This window comes from Podarcis bocagei, assembly GCF_964188305.1.
Source record: "Podarcis bocagei genome assembly, chromosome: 1".
Classification (NCBI taxonomy): Eukaryota; Metazoa; Chordata; class Lepidosauria; order Squamata; family Lacertidae; genus Podarcis; species Podarcis bocagei.
Genome location: NC_138125.1, coordinates 14,319,452 through 14,331,955, shown reverse-complemented (window position 1 = coordinate 14,331,955; position 12,504 = coordinate 14,319,452).

Genomic DNA, 12,504 nt, shown 5'->3' with positions numbered 1-12,504 from the left:
ATTTGCTCCAAATTCTTCAGGTCGGGCATTGTTTTCTTTATCGGAGAAGACTGAGGCAAAGAAGGCATTGAGGAGTTCAGCCCTTTCTGTGTCCCCTGTTTGCATTTCACCATCTTCTCCTCTGAGTGACCCCACTGTTTCTTTGTTCTTCCTTTTGCTACGAACATACCCATAAAAGCCTTTTTTGTTGCTTTTAACCTCTCTAGCAAGCCTGAGTTCATTCTGTGCTTTAGCTTTTCTGACTTTGTGTCTACACATGCTGGCTATTTGTTTGAATTCCTCTTTGGTGGTTTCCCCCCTTTTCCATTTTTTGTACACATCCTTTTTTAATCTTAATTCAGTTAAAAATTCTTTAGATAGCCACCCTGGCTTCTTTAGGCACCTTCCATGTTTCTGTCTCATTGGTATTGCCTGACGTTGTGCTTTTACTATCTCCCTCTTAACAAACTCCCAGCCATCATGAACTCCCTTTCCTTTTAGTATTGCTGTCCATGGGATCTCACCCAGCACTTCCCTAAGTTTTATGAAGTCGGCTTTCTTAAAGTCAAGAAATTGAGTCCTAGTATGCTTGGCTGCTCCTTTCCGCTGTATAGTAAACTTCAGAAGAGCATGATCACTCGCGCCTAATGATCCTTCCACTTCTACCCCACTAACCAGGTCATCAACATTGGTTAGGACAACTCTATGATTCTATGATTCCAACTCTATGATTCTTCCAACTCTATGATTCTATGATTCTAACTTTGCATCCCATTCAGAGCTGAGAAGGGAACGTGGCAGCCTGCCATGAAAATGTGAACATTTCTAAGTTCTTTAATGCTTTTGCCATCCTTGTGCAGCACCATTACCAAGAAGGGCTGGCCCTACCATTAGGCAGAATGAGGCGACTGCATCAAGTGGCAGATGCAGTGAGATGCTGGGGAACAAAGCTGTGTGTCATGTAGCATGCTCCGTATCCTTTAAGCTAGCCTGCTACTCTCTTGTGTAGTCGGGGATGCACTGCGTTCAATTACCAGTCCAGCTGGCTTCTGGACCTAGAACGGGAGAGTCCCCATTTTGTCCTTTGCCTCGGGCAGCAAAATGTATTGGGCCGGCTCTGTGAACAGTCAAGTGGCAGCAAGACATTATGCATGGTTACTCAGAAGCAAGCCCTAGTATGCTCAGTATTGCTCACTCCCTGATTGTAGCCTAAGCGTCAGACTACAGACTGGGAGATTTTGGTTCAAATCCCCATTTAGCCAGGAAGTTCATTAGGAGACCCAGGGCTGTTGGGAATCTGAGGTGAGCTATGCACATAATGGTAGTTTTCCCCAGTTCTAGTCACCACACAGAGGCAGTTTAAAGTCCAAATGGTTTAGAAGTTGCAGAAGATAAGGCTTCAGCAATACAGTTCTGGACATTGATATATACATACAGTTTGTAGTCTTCATACACACAAGTATAAAGTATTTTTGTTGCTCCAGCAATTCAAAATGCAACACAGACAGACTCATTCACTTCACAAGACTGACCCTGACATATGGACAAACTTACTGATTGACTAATGAGCTGACATGTCTTAATCAGTTATATAGATGGCTCTGGGCCATTGCCATAGCAACTGGCTTGGCTGACCTAGCACCTGATGACTTATCTCATACATGTGGTGATTTGGGCCCATGAAAGAAGCTAACCTCTTCCTCCATGTCCATGGAAGGCTCTACTTTCAACATCCCACCATTGAGAGAGCTGTCCATTTATTCCCACTCTCTGCTTCCTGTTCTTTAACCACTTCCTAATTTACAAGAGGACCTCTTTTGTTATTCCATGACTGCTATGCTTAGGTGAGGCTTTGGTGAGGCTGTGTGTGTGTGTGCATGTGTGCAAAGAGTTTATTTAAAAGTCTAAGGGCATGGCTTCTGTGACAAAATCTGGACAATGTGTGGGCAGTTTCACAATACATCTTGCAAAACAGAGAGGAAGGGTGTTCCAAATGTCTGTGAAAGCTACTTCACATCGCTCAGCACAGATGTATGCTGTGTGCAGTAAAGGTTGCAGTCTAATCTGTCCAATTACCTGGGAGTAAATCTCACTGTGTTCAAAGGGATTTACTTCCAAGGAGACATAACTGGGCAGCAATATTTCCCCTTGGTTTGTAGTTTTGCCCTTTGAAACAGGGTGAGTGTGTCATTTTTGTGGCAGTGGCGGTGCAGCTCAAAATGTCCATCAAGTGGGGGCCATTTTCCGTAGCAGGGTTTCTTTCATTCTGTCTTAGAACCGTTGAAAAGTTGCCACCCATGGACATGACAAATTTGTTTTACTCTCACCTCCTCATCCCCTCCTGTGTTTAAAATTAAAGCTGCAGCAACAGAAGCAAAAAAATAAATAAAATGTCCCCACTTCCTGGAGAAGAAATCCTGTCTAAGAAAAAAATAAAGGAGCTTATCCACCACTATGTTAAGTGTTCCTCCCTCCCCGGAAATTGATGGACTGACTGGCAGCAGCTCTTAGTGGTTTCAGACAAGGGTCTCTTCCAACCCTACCTGAGGATGCCAGAGGTGGAACCTGAGACGTTCCCCATGCAAAGGAAATACTCTACCAATGAGCTGTGGCCCTTCTGCAAAAGAGGTACTGCTTTGGAAGGGAACATAGGCAGCTTAGACTGAATTCAACCACTGGTCCATGTAGCTCAGTAATGTCTACATTTTTTGGCAGTGGTTCTCCAAGCAAGGGTCTCTTCTGGCCCTATCCAGACATGGCGGGGATGGAACCTGCGGTCTTGGGGGATGCAGCGGTCTGGCTGCACACTGGCTGCCCAATCAATTCCCCTTTGTAATACACCAAGAGCTGCAAAGGTTTATTCATTGCCGTTGCTCCTTGTGATCTTGCTATCAAAGGTTCATTGTGTCACTGTCACTGCTAGGTTGTTCCTTTCCATGTTATTCTGTGTTGCTTTTGTTTAGCTGTCAGGAGATGGTTTATCACATGACAAGCAAGGATATATAACTGAAGTCCCAGGAATATCCACACAATAAGAACTCCATAGGAAGGTGTGTGTGTGCGCATTCTTGCGGCTTCTCTCTCCCCCACCTCCTCCCATATAGCAAAACTTGAAGAAATCTAAATGTAAGATTGCTGCGGTTCACACAGGAATATCGCATAGATTTGCACTGCTCCCAGGAGGACTCTGGATTATACAATACCCATCCAAATGAATATGTAGTTTTTCATCTGAGACAGCTGTGATATTGACAATCTTCTGCATTCAATAAATCATCCAAGTATAACTCAATGGGCCCTACTAATCTTCACTGAATTTAACTGTTTTGTGAACGTCGGTTTGAAAAGAATACAAAAGGAGAGAAGGGGAATATTGCAAGGGGAATTTGGACTATTGTGTCTGAAGCTCGGAGCTCGGAGTCTGGCGCTCAACTGCCGTCCCAGAATCATCAGCATCATTATTTCTTTTGCTTCATTGTCATTGTGTACGTGGGGCTTCCAATTTACTTGGGTGCAAATTCAAAAGCCTCTGTATGGTTTGCATCCAGCTGTGTGACATATTTTGCCAAATGAACACCCTGGTGTTTCCCCTCCTCCTGTGCTACGTGGCTGTCTTTGCTCAGGAAGGGAGGGCATTAATTGTATTCTGCCATCCTTGCTGGGTCCATCTCACAGGTTACTTAATTAAGTGCTCATCTCTGGTGATCAAACTGGGAGGAAAGAGCCAAGAGTGAGGAAATGGAATAAATGGGGATGGGATAAAAGATAATTAAGGAACCAGCACAAGACAGTCCGTCTCTCATGTGAACTCCCCCTCTCCAACCGCCCTGGCATAAGCCCATATGGCCACAGGGAGCCAAGTGAAGCCAGTGCACAATTTGACAAGATAGCAGAGAGTGGTGAATGGATTGATATGTTGCCTGATATGTTGTCTGGAACTATGTCATTGAGAGAGGGAATGTTTGACACTTTCTTCCTGTGCCTGCCAGGGCTGTCTCTACCACCAGATAGAGAGAGACAACTAGGGATGGTGCATAAATCCGGTTCAGTTTCCCATATCTATCTATCTATCTATCTATCTATCTATCTATCTATCATCTATCATCTATCTATCTATCTATCTATTATCTATCTATCTATCTATCTATCTCTATCAGATAGATATTATCTATCTATCTATCTATCTATCTATCTATCATCTATCATCTATCTATCTATCTATCTATCTATCTATCTATCTATCATCTATCTATCTATCTATCTATCTATCTATCTATCTATCATCTATCATCTATCTATCTATCTCTATCTATCAGATATCTATCTATCTATCTATCTATCTATCTATCTATCTATCTATCATCTATCTATCTATCTATCATCATCATCTACTGTGGTACCTCGGGTTAAGAACTTAACTCGTTCTGGAGGTCTGTTCTTAACCTGAAATGTTCTTAACCTGAGACACCACTTTAGCTAATGGGGCCTCCTGCTGCCACCACACTGCTGCCGCGCGATTTCTGTTCTCACCCTGAAGCAAAGTTCTTAACCTGAAGTGCAATTTCTGGGCTAGCGGAGTCTGTAACCTGAAGCGTAAGTAACCTGAAGCATATGTAGCCTGAGGTACCACTCTATCTATCATCTATCTATCTATCTATCTATCTATCTATCTATCTATCATCGATCTATCTCTATATCTCTATCTCTATCTCTATATCATCTCTATCTCTGTCTCTGTCTCTGTCTCTGTCTCTGTCTCTATCCCTATCTCTGTCTCTATCTCTATCTCTATCTCTCATCTCTCTATATACCGGTATACCCCGCGCATCTGGCTGCATCAAATTTCTCCCCCATCATTCAGTGAAACTGAATCTTGGAAGATTCAAGGTGGACAAAAGGAAGCGATTCTTCACACAGTGCATAGTTAAATTACGGAATTTGCTATCACAATGTGTAGTGATGGACACCAACTTGGATGGATTTAAAAGAGGTTTAGACCAATTCATGGAGGGCAAGGATATCAAGGGCCCCAAGCCATGATGTCTATGTTCTCCACTGTAATGCCTCTGAGGACCTGCTGATAGGAATCACAAGGGATTCCCATGGCCATCTGGTTAGCTCCTGTGAGAAGAGGATGCTGGACTAGATTGACCATTGGCCTAGCAGGTCTGATGTTAGATGTGGTGGAGAATGGCATCTGGTGATGGGTGGTGCCCATCTGCACTGGTTGGGTTGAAGGCAGGGAGTGTCATGGGCCAGGACTCAGCTTCACCTCCTGAGCAAAAGCCTGAAGGAGCAGAATTAAACCAGGGATTTTCTGCTCACAAGGCAGAAAAGGCTCTACCCCTGAACTCGGTTTGGTGGGGGTAGAGAATACGGCCTGCTTAGTAACAGCAACCCAACGTCCCATGGCTGCCACAAGTTTGGGAAAGCTTTGAGAGCAGGCTGACAGGAATATATAAACCGAGAGCAAGAAGATTCACAGAAGGGTTAATTAAGAAGAGTGTCAAGTTGCTTTGAGCGCGAAAGGAAAAGTAAGATATACACTTTATGGAACGAATGAACGAGGAGACATCATTTCTTTATACTGCCTGGAGGAAGCACAAATTAGATGTTAGAGAAATCTAGATTGTCACAACAATAAAGGGAAAGTGTTAACGGAGAGTTAATTATATTATTAAGGCTGTGATCCTAAGGACACATTCTTTGGGGGAAGTAAGTTCCACAGAAATCAATGAGACTTACTTCCAATTAAAGGTGTTGGGGCTATAAAACTTGTCAAAATCCTTAGAGGGCTTTAGAGAAAAACAACACACAGTAACCCTGATTGGATTTCAGCATCACCAGAGAGTCATAAAACAGCACATTAGTTCAGACACCTTATGCTAGCCCTCGTCCCTCTTCTCCTTGGCTCTGCCTTTCTGAGTATCTTTATCAGCAGCTCTTGTTGATTATCCAACAAGCAGTTTTTCTAATTGGATCATGCTGCAAATTCACTCTCTTCAATGGGAAACGTGTTTCTTCCGCCTTATTTTTCCCCAATCTAACAAGTGGGACCTGTAACAGAATGTTGCAGTGAGAAGAATTCCTGTTTAGGATTCCAGCCAGCCAGAACACAGGATCATTTTCCAGGATCATTGAGTCATAGAACTGTAGAGTTGGAAAGGACCACGAGGGTCATCTAGTCCAACCCCCTGCAGTGCAGGATTCTTTCCCCCAATGTTGGGCTCAAACTCATGAGGCTCATGCTCTAATGACTGAGAGATCCCAACTATTTAAAGCAATGCACCCTGACCTGAACATAGACAACACACACACACACCAATAAAAAGAGAAAATCAACTTCTATTCAAAAACTGCATTATGTTAACTTCCTTATGCTGGGATTGAGCCATTAGAAACAGACCATCAAAAACTGTTGATGTCAACTTCTCAATGGGACCCCTGACCATTAGGTCCAGTCGTGACCGACTCTGGGGTTGCCGCGCTCATCTCGCTTTATTGGCCGAGGGAGCCGGCATACAGCTTCCGGGTCATGTGGCCAGCATGACTAAGCCGCTTCTGGCGGGTGAACCAGAGCAGCACATGGAAATGCCGTTTACCTTTCCACCAGAGTGGTACCTATTTATCTACTTACACTTTGACGTGCTTTCGAACTGCTAGGTTGGCAGGAGCAGGGACTGAGCAACGGGAGCTCATCCCGTCATGGGGATTTGAACTGCCGACCTTCTGATTGGCAAGTCCTAGGCTCTGTGGTTTAACCCACAGCGCCACCTGCATCTCATTGGCCTACTCTTCCATTATCCTGCCCCCAGCCCCCTGACATAAGAGCCCTGCTAGATCAGGCCAAAGGCCCATCTAGTCTGGCACTCTGTCCTCATAGCGGTCAGCTAGATGCCTGTGGGAAGCCTGCACAAAGAAAGCTAGCACACCAGGGAAAGAAGGATTCCAGTCTAGAGGTCAGCACCCGGGGCAAGGCAAGTAATTTGCGCCCCCTAACCCATGGATATGCGCCCCCTAACTCGTGGATTTGCGCCCCTAACCCTAACCCCCAGATGTTGCGCCCGGTGCGGCCGGCCCCCCCCCCGCACCCCCCACGCTACACCACTGCCCTGACAACCTGTATTCTATGGTGCACGTGAGTTGAATGTGAATGCATGGCAAGCAATGCAGCAGGTATTTCCTGGCAAAGGCCAGACATCAGTGGTAGAACATCTGCCTTGCATTCAGAAGGTCCCAGGTTTGATCCCAGTATCTCCATGTGGGGCTGGGGGAAAATGCCTGAAATCCTGGATAAACATGGTTGGACTGTGTCGATAATACAGTGGTACCTCTGGTTACGTACTTAATTTGTTCTGGAGGTCTGTTCTTAACCTGAAACTGTTCTTAACCTGAAGCACCACTTTAGCTAATGGGGCTTCTTGCTGCTGCCGCGCCGCTGGAGCACGATTTCTGTTCTCATCCTGAAGCAAAGTTCTTAACCTGAGGTACTATTTCTGGGTTAGCAGAGTCTGTAACCTGAAGCGTCTGTAACCCGAGGTACCACTGTAGTACAAGGGTACTACAGCCTAGGCTTTCTGAGCCTTACGACTTGGTATGCTTGGTGGCAGAAAGCACACTTACTACCCCATTTTAAAACAACAATAGTGGCAGCTTTTTAAAACAAAAACACCCTGACAAAATTCTATTTTGCACAAAGGTTTCTTTCTCTCCACCCGCCCCCAATGTTCCTCTTCATTTGGATCATGTATCTTTTGCTCCCTACAGAAAAGGATAATTTCCCTGCCTTGTTGACCAATTTCCATCTCTACAGCATGCCTGGGTCTTATCCGTTACAGGCTCCTTACAAAAGAAAGAGGTTCTTAACGTGTCTGAGCACCTGTGTTCCCACCAGGGAGAGAGCTGGATGGATTAGGGGTAAGGGATCACTAGAAATGTATCTTTGTTCTGGGATCAGCCATTAATAGGGTTTTATGTAGAAGAAGCAAGCAAAATCCCTTGGAGATTCTTTCCAATTATATCCCCTATTAGGAGAGAAGGAGTTTTATTGCATTTTTATTTGGCCTGTGCTTCCTTAAGGAGAGTCATAAACATGAGGCTTCTTGATGCCACCGATGTTCGTTATTTTTAAAAATTAACTGACCCCCCCTTATAAACTAGTTAAAGACTTGATATATATTATAAAGCTCACACATTACGCTAGCATTTCCTCAATGTAACACTTTTTATCTTTTTCCAAGAGACAAGAGACGTAGATAGTTGTTACCATAATAATCACAGAGGAGAGACAGATTCAGCTGCACATATGAACTTCATAAGGGATGCAGGTGGCGCTGTGGTCTAAACCACTGAGCCTCTTGGGCTTGCCGATCAGAAGGCCAGCAGTTTGAATCCCCGCAACGGGGTGAGCTCCCTTTGCTCGGTCCCAGCTCCTGCCAACCTAGCAGTTCGAAAGCACGCCAGTGCAAGTAGATAAATAGGTACAGCTGCAGCGGAAAAGTAAGCAGCATTTCTGTGCGCTCTGGCTTCCATCACGGTGTCCTGTTGTGACAGAAGTGGTTTATTCCTGCTGGCCACATGACCCAGAAAGCTGTCTGTGGACAAATGCCGGCTCCCGTGGCCTGAAAGCGAGCTGAGCGCCACACTCCATAGTCACCTTTGACTGGACTTAACCCTCAAGGGGTTCATTACCTTACTTCATGGTTTTCATGAGCATTTTCAGAAGTCCTGAAATCATCTCCCATTTCTCCCCCTCCTTTAAGCTCATTGAAAAAACATTTACTTGTTCCTTCCTTTGCTTTTACTTTTATTTCTTCGACATCTCCTGAATGACATCAACACATAGTCAAATCCGACTGCAACATCATCTTGTATATTGCATGGTTCATGATTGGTTGAGACTATGGTTGAGACCAATTGAGTTGACACTTTTGAAACTATGTTGTAATTCTCATAGAATAAATAACCCACATTTGTGCTGTGGAGGTTAGGAACATAGGAATCTACCTTATACCAACACAAGCTATTAGCCTGTTTAGCTCTGTATAGTCTACACTGACAATGAGTTACAGATAGGTAGCCATGTTGGTCTGCCATAGTCAAAATAAAAAAATAAAAAAATTCCTTCCAGTAGCACCTTAAAGACCAACTAAGTTAGTTCTTGGTATGAGCTTTCGTGTGCATGCACACGAAAGCTCATACCAAGAACTAACTTAGTTGGTCTTTAAGGTGCTACTGACACTGAGTAGTACTCTGGGGTTTCAGACAGAGCCTTTCCTAGCTCTGGTTGGATTGCTGGGGATTGAAACCAAGATCTTCCAAAGTTAAATCATCTGCACTATCATTGACCTGCAGTCTATCTGAACAGTGAAGGTGTGATTTCTGTTTTTGTGGTTGCATGAGAATTGTCTGGGAATCGAACTCAGGAACAATTGCATTTGTAATAAGACTCTTGCCCTTTGACTATGGGTGGGGCATCTGTGGCTACCCAGATGTTGTTGCACTACAACATATCATCCCTCACCATTCACCATGCAAGCCAGGGCTGACAGGAGTTGGAGTCCATCTGGAGGGCCACAGATACATTGGGGAAGGAGAAGCGGAAGAGTTCTGTTGTGTGAGCAGACCTCTTGCCATGCAAGCAACAGCTTAGCTGGGTTGCTACTTGCTAGGGTAGCCTTTGGTCCAGCTTTGTAGAGGAAGGTCTGTGATCTAAATAGCTTTCAGAGGAAAATCCTGAGTTTGAAAGACTGCCTGGTCCAACACCAGATTAAAGATAAAGAACCAGAAAGATAAAGATAAAGAAGTTGTCAATCAGCAATGAGCACCTGGACTGTAGAATAAGCTGTGATACCATCCACCTGGTCACTCTCTTCTCTGCTTTGGTACATTTCTTGTTTCCTTCACTAAAAGATTTTGATTCATTGCTCAGTGGAATCTTCCTCCTCCTCCTCCTCTTCCTCCTCCTCCTCCTCCTCCCCTTGTGCCACTTTAGTAACTCTTCTTGCAAAACCTGGTGCCTTTTTCACCCTTTCCTCCAGCTTTCTAAACAAAACAGTGCTCCGTCAGCCTCCTCACTGCCTTCGGTTTAGACGGGTCATTAATTAGAAATTTGAGAAGCTGTGCGTTTAGATTTAAACCTAATTGGATATTTGTGAACCAAATGTCAAAGCCTCAGATTCAGGTCAGTGACTCCACGGCACCTTGATATCTCTTTTACGCCTCATATACATGGCCAACATTTTGCTTCCTCAGGGGTGGGTTGCCCTTGAAGAGTACCCACAGAAAAATATTGTCTTAGTCTCAAAGCTGCTACATCCTACACCCTGTTCCAGCCCATCCTTATGGGTCCTGCAAGGGCCAGAAGATAGTAATAACTAAATCCCTGACAGCAGATTTCATTCAGCTAAGTTCTACCCATGAAATTAATGATCCTAAGTTAGGCGCTATCTGAACCATAAATTTAAAAGCAGTATCATATCACTTTCAACAGTCATGGCTCCCCCCAAAAAATCTTGGGAACTGCACTTTGTGAAGGGTGCTGAGACTGGTTAGGAGACTACTATTGCCTTCTCAGAGCTACAGCTCCCAGAATTCTCTGGGAAGAGGGATGGGCTGTTAAAACCATTCTTGGAACTATAGCTCTATGAGGTGGATAAAGGTCTCCTAACAGCTCTCAGCCCCCATAACGATCTACAGCTCCCAGCATTCTTTGGGGGAAGCCATGACTGTTTAAAGTGGTACGATACCATTTTAAAGGTGTAGTGCAGACAAGGCCTTATTAATGTCCAGTCAATGTCCAGTCAATGAGTTGACTCTTGCATATGACTAGCAATGAATACCACCCAAACTGGTTGTATTCTGACATGCTACATAGTTCCCACCCACCATTATTTGATGTCAAGGTTTGGGGTGATTTATTGAAATTTTACTTTGCCTTAGTGGTAGGGAAGTTCATATCACTTTTTAAATGGAATAGAACACGAAAGAAGATCTATTACATCGGTCCTGTGTGGATAGTGCCATCACAACATTTAGCCACTAGGTAGCACTGGACTGTGGGTTAAACCACAGAGCCTAGGACTTGTCGATCAGAAGGTTGGCAGTTCGAATCCCCGCGACGGGGTGAGCTCCTGTTGTTTGGTCCCTGCTCCTACCAACCTCGCAGTTTGAAAGCACATCAAAGTGCAAGTAGATAAATAGGTACCGCTCCGGCGGGAAGGTAAATGGCGTTTCCGTGCGCTGCTCTGGTTCGCCAGAAGCGGCTTAGTCATGCTGGCCACATGACCTGGAAGCTGTACGCTGGCTCCCTCAGCCAATAAAGCGAGATGAGCACCACAACCCCAGAGTCGGCCACGACTGGACCTAATGGTCAGGGGTCCCTTTACCTTTACCTAGCACTGGACTTAGCTGCACCTGAGTAGAGTCAGGAGTTACCTGTTGCTGCCCTTGTTCAAGAGAGACAATAAAGTTCTTGTCTAGCTTCCTGGCCGACTACTACGTCCTCCATTCCTTCCACGACTGAAACCAGACACTGGCAATTTGCAACAATCTGCACTTAGATTTCGTTGTGATGGGGAGGAGGCACAAGAAGGAGGCGGCAGGGGAACAGGGAGAAGAAGCCTAGATCAATTCACAGCAGCTTGTATAGCTAGAAACCATTCATTCTTTTTTTACGAGGCTCATTTGCATTTATACCCTTTCCTGCTGTTGCTGAGTAGGCCCCTTTCACTTGCCCTGAATCTACGACTGCTCAGGGGGTGCTTAAGTAGCTGCTTCCCACTGATATATTGATTATCCCTCTAATTAGATCCCAGATCTGTACGTGGGCTAACAGAACCAATTTATCTGAATGGCATTTATTTATTTATCTATCTTTCTATCTATCTAGCAGGGAGGAGGAGGGGGTCTGTTGGGAAAGGGGTTCGACTAATTAATTCTACAGGGATGCCTTTTCTTTCTTGCGTTGTGGGAGAAAGTACATCTCCTTGGGCTTCTGTTAGGTTAAGATGACTTTTATTTTTTAGCATTGGAAATGGCTCTGGATGCCTTTGGATGTGCATGCGTGAGGAGCACCTAAGTGCACCACCTTCCTCATTCACCCCAATGGAGAACAGACCTCGCGCATGTGAGAATGGGACACATTCATGGAGCAAAAGCCTATCAATGACTACTAGTCATGGTGGATGTGCTTTTCCTGCACTCTCTGAGGCTGCTAGTTAGGCTCTTGGGCTGGGTTATTGTTCATGGGGGCATGAGTCAGGAGCAGGTCAGGAATGTCTCACAAGGTGTCCCTGAAGTTCACTCTTTATTCAGAGAAACGAAAGAGCTCAGGCCTAGTGAGCACAGCAACTCTTCCCCAGCAGGCCTTGCCCCAATGAGGCAGTTGTGAGGACTCAATTTCCTCCACTCCTGGGTCCTTCCCAAGCAATGTGATACTTCTTTGCCTGGTCTGCCTTTGCTCCACCCTCTTCATACCTCTGCGGATTCTGGGAGACGTGGGGGAGAGAGAGCTGGTTATAGAAG